Below are 10,337 nucleotides of genomic sequence, written 5' to 3' on the forward strand. Positions count from 1 at the left end.
ATGGACAGAAGTGTCCCCTGCACTCAGGTGCAGCCTCATGGCAAAGCCCAAACTGTCCTCTGAGACAGCAGATCTCAACCCAGCCTACATGTTAGAATCACCAAGGTAGTTTTTCAAAACACAAATGCCAGGACCCAGCCCAAAATAATTAAATCTGAATCACAGGGGTTGGCCTTTGAAATGCCTTCAGCTGATGCCATTGTAGAATCAGCACTGGGAAGCTGTTTCATAGCTAAATTCACTTGTAGGCAGGATCCATGATTTTGCTGAGTTGATAAACTAGTGGGAGTGATACACTTTGCTAGAAGTATGTTGACCTGTAGAAAGTGTCAGTCAAGGTTGGGGACAGAAGGACAGGGAAACGTCTCTGAGGGATGTCGCTGTCTGGGCAGACCTCTATGAACGGGGTGACTCCCAGAGACCCAAGTGAGCAATATGAGCCAACTTGATGAGAGCACTAATGGAGGACGGAAGAGGAGGGGTCACCTCCATTACCTTAAATGGTGGCAAGACCGCCCGGCCGCTTCAAACACTGCCAGAAGCAGAGAAGGGCAAGCACATTTCAGCATTCTGGGACCTCTGGACACTCCTGAACTCCAGCAGGGCAGATAAAGCACTAGCTCTCTGCAGGCCCTTTGGCTATGGAGAAGACCCAAGAATAAACCTGGAGGTGAGTTGAGAGGCAGCCTGCTTCCTGGTCGTTTGTAGGAGGATTGCCGGGTTGTGTTCATTCTATTTCATAAACATTTTTATAGCTGTTAAAATTTGTGTCCTGCAAACTTCTCTGTTCTTTACAAATATGAACTGTTCTCACCCCTCGTAGCAAGCCTGATAAAAGATGTTATTACTATACTTATTTTACAGAGAGAAAAATTGAGGCATGGCATGGTAATTACCTTGAACAGGGATCCACAGGTGTCACTGCAGAGATGGGAATAGAAACCTAGCACTATGGTACCTTAAGAGCAGTCCTATGCTACTTCTCAACTGTTTGGTGGTATGTCCTTCACAAATTCCTGATTTTAAGGGAATTATGTGTCTTATTTGATATTTTATCTTCGTTATTGTAATTTTTAACTCTGGAAGATCCACTTAGATTTTGTCTTACTATCTTGTCATGCTCCTATTTCCTTTTATGTTTAGTCATAGAAAGTCCATTCCTCATGCCTGTTTTTAAGTCCTTCTATACCAATTCTATCTCTTTGGGGTGGTGGTGGTGGTGGTATTAGGTGTCTGTTGGTTGATTTCTCTGTTAGTGGTGAATTCTATTTGTTTCACTGCACACCTGGTAACTCTAGGTAAGAGAGTTGCACATTTTAAATAGTTGAGTGGTGAGTATTTTCTGTTCCTTTAAATAAAGTGGGGCTTTGTTCTTTGATGCCATTATTTGGAATATTAATGCTTTGGAGAATTGTTTCGAATATGTGTCAACTGGGACTGGAACAGGCTTCAGTCTCTGTATAATTTGGCCTCACTGCTGAGGCAGTTCCCTCAGAGAGCTCTGTTTCAATCCCCTTGCGCTAAGGGTCTTTGCCCTTGGCTGCCTGGGACAGAGGTTCTTCCTGGGCTTGAGTGACACCAGGGAGCTATTTATATTCTGAGTATTTGAATACCTGCTTCAAGGTGTTTTTGTCTGCATGAAGGTTGACTTTGAAGACAGAGTTTCACCTGAAATTCTCATCTTACGAATTTTTATGTTTCCTTTGTATGATGTTATCTGCCACTTTCTGTTCATTTTAAAATACCCTATTTTTGTTGTGTACAACCCCTCCTCCAATAAATAAATTATCACAGGTGAATAAAACTGCACTTTATTTATACCAATAGTAGGCCTTCTTGTACTAAAAACCCCAGTAATAAACCCAAATCCCTCACTCCTATAAATTGGAGAATTGGGGCAGAAGATCTCTTTTTTTCCCGCCCAAGGAAAATACTCAGTTTCAAAAATGTGCCCAATATCCATACTTATACCAGGTTTCTTAAACAATATGCTAAATGAGCTCTCACATTGGGTAACCAGAAAAGAATGTGACCTACACTAAAGATAACCATAACCAATTCTTAGCCAGTCTTCATAGAATTGTAAGAACAATATTTTGTATGACTAATTAGTATTTTTTCTTTAAAAGTTAAAGAAAAACTATTCTGACACTTGTTAAAACAGTATAGAAGATTTTATTCAAGACTATAGTTAAGAGCTCTCTATTCAAGTCTCGTTAAAACAGGGGTACATGGGTGGCTCAGTTGGTTAAACATCTGCCTTCAGCTCAGATCATGATCTCAGGGTCCTGGAATTGAGCCCCCACATTGGGCTCTCTGATCAGGAGGGAGCCTGCTTCTCCTGCTTCCAATGTTTGTGTTTCCTCTCTCACTGTCTCTCTTTCTGTGTCAAATGAACTAAACTCCTTAAAAAGAAAAAAAAAAAAAAAACAGGCTTGTTAAAACAGTAAAGGAGATCTTATTCAAGACATCAGGAGTAAAGAGATAAAACTCCAAATAAAACAAGTAAAAGGGGCACCTGGGTGGCTCAGTGGGTTAAAGCCTCTGCCTTCGGCTCAGGTCATGATCCCAGGGTCCTGGGATCGAGCCCCACATCGGGCTCTCTACTCTGTGGAGAGCCTGCTTCCTCCTCTCTCTCTCTTTGCCTGCCTCTCTGCCTACTTGTGATCTGTCTGTCAAATAAATAAATTTAAAAATCTTAAAAAAAAAAAAAAAAACAAGTAAAAGTCGGGGCACATGGGTTAAGCCTCTGCCTTCAGTTCAAGTCATGATCCCAGGGTCCTGGGATCTAGCCCTGCATCAGGCTCTCTACTCAGCAGGGAGTCTGCTTCCTCCTCTCTCTCTCTCTGCCTGCCTCTCTGCCTACTTGTGATCTCTCTCTCTGTCAAATAAATAAAATCTTTAAAAAATAAATAAATAAATAAAACCAAGTAAAAGGAGAGGGTGAGGATACCCAGAAAGAGTATAAGGAGCTTAACTCTGTATTAAGAGTGGGTAATTTCTCACTAAACTGACTCAGCAGGATTTGTGATAAAGGTAAGCTAAAGTCAAGTCTCCCTCGAAAAAAAGAGCTCAAAGAACCTAACTAAAGTTTGGTTAAAAAGGCCTACAAGTAGAAAAATATGAATTATAAGAATTAATATTGTTAAAATGTCCTTATTACCCAAAGCCATTTATGGATTCAGTGCAATTTCTATAAAAATGCCAGTGACATTTTTCACAGGAGTGGAAAAACAATCCTAAAATTTATGTGGAACCACAAGAGACCCCAAATAACCAAAACAGTCTTGAGAAAGAAGATGAAAGCTGGAGGTGTAACACCTCCTAATTTCAAACTATAGAACAAAGCTGTGGTAATCAAAACAGTATGGTACTGGTATGTGAAAAAACACATAGACCAATGGAACAGAACTGAGAGCCCAGAAATAAACCCTTGCATATATGGTCAACTAATCTTTGGCAAGGGAGCCAAGACTACTTAATGAGGAAAGTATAGTCCTCAATAAAAAATAAATTATGTTAGGAAAACTGGATAAATAAATGATGTTAGGAAAACTGAATAACCACATGCAAAAGAATAAAATGGACCCCTATTTTACATCACTCACAAAAATCCACTCAAAATGGATTGAAGACCTAAAGATGAAAACTGACCATAAATCTTCTAGAAACCTGTTGAAAAGCTTTTTGACTTTGTCTTGGTAATGATTGTTTATTATGATCCCTACAACAAAAATAAATAAGTGGGATTGCATCAAACTAAAAAGCTTCTGCACAGCAAAGGAAATCATCTATCAAACGAAAAGGCAACCTACAAAGTTCCGAATCACATATCTTTGATAAGGGGCTAATATCCAAAATATTTAAAGAAGTCATACAATTCAACAGGAAAAAAAATTAAAAATGGCAGAGATTCAATAGACATTTTTCAATAGACCTGCAAAGGAGGAACAGGTACATGAAAAGGTGCAACATTACCAATTGTCAGAGAAAAACCACAAATGAAAACCATGTGGAGATATAACCTCATCTCTGTTAGAATTGTATTATCAAAAAGACAAGAAAGAAAAAGTGTTGGCAAGAATGTGGAGATAAGAAAACTCTCGTGCACTATTTGTGGGAATGTAAATTGGTTCAGCCATTAGAGAAAACAGTATGGGGTTTCCTCGAAAAATTAGAAAATAGAAATACCACAATTTAGCAATCTTTCTCAATACATATCCAAAGGAAGTGAAAACAGAATCCTGAAGAGATATCTGCCCTCCCACATTCATTACAGTATTATTCACAGCAGCCAAGATATGGAAATAACCTGAGTGTCCATCAACAGATAAATGGATAAATATGTGGGGAACATATGTATATATACATATATGTGTACATGTAACATTCCATTGTATATACCCCATATATATACAATGGAGCCTTATTCAGCCATGACAAAGGAAATCCTGTCATCTGTAACAACATGATGAAACTTAGGGCATGATGCTAAGTGAAATGTTAGAGAAAGACAAATACAGTATGATGTCACTTACAAATGGAGTTTAAAAAAACCCAAACCCTTCTTGCCCAACGCTGCCACCACGGTATTCAGGAGCTTTGTGGAGGTTGGCCAGGTGGTCTAATCTCCTTTGGACTTCATGCAGGGAAGGTGGTTGAGATTATAGATGTTATTGATCAGAAAAGGCCTTTGGTTGATGGACCCTGCACTCAGGTAAGGAGTCAGGCTTTGCTTCTCAAGAGCATACAGCTCACTGACTTCAAGGGTCCACACGATGCCAGTGATAAGTGTGTCTGACAAGCCTGGCAGAAGACAGATATCAGTACAAAATGCGCAGCCACAGGATGGGCCAAGAAGATGAAAGCCAGAGAAAGGAGAGCCAAGATGACAGCTTTTGATTGTTAAAAATCAGGAAGGCCAAGAAAATGAGGAACAGAATAATCAAGTTTGAAGTTAGGAAGCTACAAAAAAAGCAGCTCTCCTGGAATTTTCTTCCAAAAAAAGCACCCTCTGCTAAGGGTGCAGCTGCCACAGCTGCTGTAAAGGTTCCAGCAAAAAAGGTGGTCACTGCAGACAAGAAGGCTCCAGCCCAGAAGGTTCCTGCCCAATAAGCTGCAGGCCAGAGGCAGCCTCTCCAGAGACTCAGAAAGGTCAGAAAGCGCCAGCCCAGAAAGCATCTGCTCCAGGCATCTGACAATGTCTTACCCATAAAAGTGTAAGAAGTTATTTTTCTTTTTCTCTCCCCCACTCTCTCCCTCTCTCACAAACACGTGTGTGTGTGCATCAAACTCATAATAAGAATAGTGGTTACCAGGAGCTGGTGGGTAGGAAAAAATGGGAGATGTTAGTTGAATGGTATGAACTTTGAGTTATAAAATGAGTAAGGTCTGGGTAATGAAGGTACAGCATGATGATTATAATTAAAAGTACTATATTACGTACTTGAAAGTTGCTAAGGGAGTAGATCATAAATGCCGGACAACAAAAGAAATAGTAATTACTTGACATGATGGAGATGTTAGCCAACATTAGGATGGTAATCATTTCATTTTATATGTGTATGAAGTCAACATATTGTATACTTTAAACTTACACAATATTATATGTCAAATATATCCCAAAGCTTAAAAAAATAATCTTTGATGGAGGTAGTCTGTCAAAACCATCAGAAAATTTATTCTCTACTTTTAAAGACAATGTCACTTTTCATTCACAGTAGACAATAAATTGAGTCCAAAAACAAAATGCTATAGGTAAATGAGATCTTAATGAATACATATTAAAAGCAAAAATAGTTATAATTATCAAGATGGAAAATTGAACTTGTCTAGTGTTTAGATATACAAGAATCAATTATTAAAAGGGTTTAATTTCTCTTAAAATTATCATGAAATTATAACATTAGCATTGCTATTTGTTGACATTTTCTTATGTTAGATTTTCATTTTTCTATGAAAAGCTAATTTCATTAGAGCTATAATTGGCATCTTTAATAAACTCAAATCTAGGTCTTTAGACCTTTTTTTTTTTTTAACAAATCTGTAGAAAAAATTATTTAGTTCCACCAAAAACTTGTCTATTTATAGGTTAACAACAGAAGTAAGACTATTTCAAATATTATACGTTATAGTTATGTATTTACTCAGAAGGAGAATACAGGTGAAAAGTGTTTAAGTGATTAAAAAAAAGCTTTATATTCTACCTTTCCCCATGAATTCGTCTATTTCACTGAAGTTGACTGAAATATTATCAAATAGTTTTTAACTGTATCTTTTTAAGTTTGAAATTTTTTATCTTTTATTATGTCTAGTTTATACCTAGTTGTGACTAGTTTAAAAATTATTTTATATCTTTCATTTTTCCCAGCATGAAAAATGTGCCTTTTTGATATATTTTCATAAAACAGGCTTTTTAGATTAGTTATTCATCCATATGGTATATTTATTTTGTTATTTATTACATTCTTATTTTTAGTATGTATTTTTTTAATCTCTTCAGATTTAGCTTTTCAAGCTTCAGATGGATATTACATATAAGTTTGCAGCCTTGTCTGTATTTCTACATATATATATATGTAAAATAATTTCCTCTAAATATAACTTTTTCTGAAAATATTTAGGTATATAAATTTCCATTGAAACACCACTTTGGTTGAAACCTATGTATTAATACTTTTTTTAAAAAAATTACTCCTTTGTTCTAAGTGTTTTTAAATTTCTATTATGATTTTTTTTCTTTAAATTATGAATTATTTAGCAATGTATTTTGAATTTTTAACATTTATAGGGTTTTTCTTAGCTATTTTTAAAAACAAGCATATTTCTTTCTTTCTTCTTCTTCTTCTTCTTCTTCTTCTTCTTCTTCTTCTTCTTCTTCTTCTTCTTCTTCTTCTTCTTCTTTTTTAGGGGTGGAGTTGGGGGGCAGGGGGGGAGAGGGAGAATCCTAAGCAGGCTCCATGCTCAGCACAACACAGAGCCCAATGTGGGGCTCTAATCTCACAACCCTAAGATCACGACCTGAGTTGAAATAGAGTCAATGCTTAACCGACTACACCACCCAGGTGACTCAGAAAATAAGCATATTTCTTAATTGCACTAACAAAAATATGATGTGTGATTCCTTCACTTTCTAATATGTTCAGGCTGACTTTCAGCCTAATTAATGTATGATCCACTTTTAAATGATTTATGTGTGCGTAAGAAGAATATGTACTTGTTAACTTTGATATGTGGGTTTCAACATGCTTGTACTAAGTAGGACCTCTTCAGATCATACATATTCTTATACAGAGGTGGAAGTCAAGTGCATACGATACCCCAACAAACAAAATTAGTTAGCGTAATTTAAAACATAATATTTAAAATAGTGTTAGAAAACAGCAAGTACCTAAGAACTTTTTTGAATTTTTTTAAATAATTTTAAACTATTATAACATATAGAAATGTGCACCTATCCTAAGTGAACAGTTCAGATGTTGAACATTCCTTAACACTCAGATTGAGAAACAATATCAATCACCTGTTACTTTTTTTTTCTTTTTTCTTTTCTCTTTTTTTTTTTTTTGAACAGAGAGAGAGAGAGAGATCACAAGTAGGCAGAGAGGCAGGCAAAGAGAGAGGGGGGAAACAGGCTCCCTGCTGAGCAGAGAGCCCAACACAGTACTTGATCCCAGAACCCTGAGATCATGACCTGAGCTAAAGGCAGAGGCTTTAACCCACTGAGCCACCTAAGTGCCCCAATCACCTGTTACTCTTCCAGTCATCAACCCCCATCAAGTATAATTAGTCTCCTGAATTTTAATAGCATATATAAGCATGAACTATATTTTTATTATTTGAATAATATCTTACATATACATATTTTGTCAAGTATTATCCTACAGTACATATTTTGTCAAGCTATAATCACTCAACATTATTTGTAAGACTCATGCATATTATTACTTATAATTGTGGAATGTTCTATCTTACTAATGTATGTTAGTTATGTCATTGTTTGAATACATTTATCTATTCTATTCATGGATAATAGTATACTTCCAATTTTTGCTATTACAGTGAAGCTATAAATGTTCTAGACCATAACTTTGCATTTTTGATGAATACATGCCTAGAAGTATGTTGGGTCCATTTTTCAAAGTATTTGTGGCTATTTATACTCCTACCATAATCTATGTGAGTTCTTATTTCTCCATATCCTTATCAATAGTTGGGATCATTTATTCCAGGATGCTAATGATGATCTGACTTGTTCTATTGTTTTGCTTTTTGTGTTTGTATTGGAGTCCACTGATTTTTTGTGGGGGTGATGAGGCAGGTGTCAAGATGTTTTTCCATATGGCTCTCCAATTGAAACATCTATTGAAGAAACATCCTATTATGCAATATCACCTTTGTCACAAACAGAGTGACAAGTCTGTGTGAGTCTATTTCTAGAATGTGTATTTTTATTTATGGAAGGTTATTCTTGTTACAAAACCACACTGTCTTAATTACTATAGTTTTGGAATAGGTTTCATTATCTTGTAAAGTATATTTTTCATCTTTAACTTATCTCTAAAATTAGTTATATTTTTTCTTTTTATTTCCATTAAAAATTGTAGAATCAGTTTGTCAACACACACACAGACACACACACTCACACACAAAATACACCTTAAGGATACCTATATTAATATTGGCATTAGAATTATTCTATCAATTATTTTGAGGAGAACTGACATGTTTACTACTTTGAATACTCTAATCCACGAACATGGTTTACTCATCCATTTATTTGGAGAGTCATTAACTTGTTTCAGTAGCATAGTTGTCAGTATAGAGGTTTTGCATGATATTTCATAGATTTATTCCTACATATTTGTTGGTTTTTGATGTTGCAATGGTGGCTTACTTGGACTGATTTCATTATTCAAAATAAAAAGAAATATTTTGAGTTACTATGTCATGAAGGAAAGCTAATGATTAATATAATTCTGTGAAAATAGGTTTAAAATGTCACCTTATAAATAAAAGTAATTCTTCCATATACTGGAAGTATATTTATTTTTAATAAAAAATACATTTATTCATATAAATGAAATATTTATACGTAAATATTTCAGTGCTTTAGAATTCAGACATTCAATTATAACTTTAAATGCAGAAATTTTTAGAGAATGAGGTTTTTAAAGTAGCCAGAAAAAGTATCTTCTCCAGGAGTCTAATCATCAATCTTCCTCTCAAATTGCTGCTGTACGGTTTTCACTAGAATAGCTACAAAATCAAAAAATTCATTTCTCTTGAGAACTCTACTTCAAATATTAGAGACTCCTTATAATGATCCAAAAATATATCTCCATATGGTTTGCACACTTTGGTTCTTATTTTAATCCAATATCCATACAGAACCACTCTCTTCTTCCCTGTGATAACTCTTGAGATCATAAGGGCAGGGTCTGTGTTCTTAGTCTCCTTCCCTTTTTTTCTCTGGTCTAAGAGTCTTCTCCCATTCATAAAACATGGTATCCAGCCTTTTCACCACCTTGGTGATGACCCTTCTCCCAATGCACCCCAAGACTTTCATGCATTCTTCACACTTCTCAGTGTGTTGCCCATTATTTTAGGTGTGGTCTCAGAAACAATAGTAGACGAGGGATATCTTTTCACTCTGAGTTAGGTTCCCTACTACTATCAGTGCACCAAAGTTGCAGTGGCATCAGAGAAGCTGCCTGGCAGGGCATTCAGAGGCCTTGTAAATGGACATTCACATTGTTTCTTCATTGTCACACCTTTGTTTTGCCTGCCAGAGGACTTTGGTAAAGGTAGGGACTTGGGTTCTGGGAAGGTAATCACAGTACACTTGAAAGGATGATTATCCATTCATGTGTTCTGGCAGTCTTCTCTCCCTGAAGGAAAACCACCTCAGCAAAATATAATTATAATCATAAAATTGGTTTGTGAGCATAGAATTAGCGCAAAGGGTATTAGTTCATCAATGTAATATTTACGTCATTGTGCTGATGGTCAGATACGTCCCTCATCAGAATACTGAGATACTTCCCGCTAAAACCACGAAGGGTGAAACTTTTATCGATGTGTTTTCTCCCTTCCGCAGGGCTGAGCGGAGGGACTATGGTCATTGATAGCTGAGTGGTTTTGCTTTTCTATATTTTGAGCTAATCAGTCCCTGTTTCTAATAAATCTTGTTAGATTACTTAACATCTTTTGTCTTGCTCTATTCAGGATGCCAACATATCTTTCCAAGGTGACTTTGAATCTTTCTTATCATTTGAGGTGGATTCTATATCCTGATTCTTAGAGACCATTCTTACACCTGTTTTCCAAATTCCAAG

The 10,337-nt window shown here is 36.1% G+C and overlaps 1 pseudogene; it reads left to right on the forward strand.

Moving 5' to 3' along the window:
* Window positions 1-460: 460 nt before the first annotated feature.
* Window positions 461-5,198, forward strand: LOC116582565 (annotated as a pseudogene).
* Window positions 5,199-10,337: the final 5,139 nt, after the last annotated feature.

This window comes from Mustela erminea, chromosome 2 (assembly GCF_009829155.1).
Source record: "Mustela erminea isolate mMusErm1 chromosome 2, mMusErm1.Pri, whole genome shotgun sequence".
In the NCBI taxonomy this organism is placed as follows: Eukaryota; Metazoa; Chordata; class Mammalia; order Carnivora; family Mustelidae; genus Mustela; species Mustela erminea.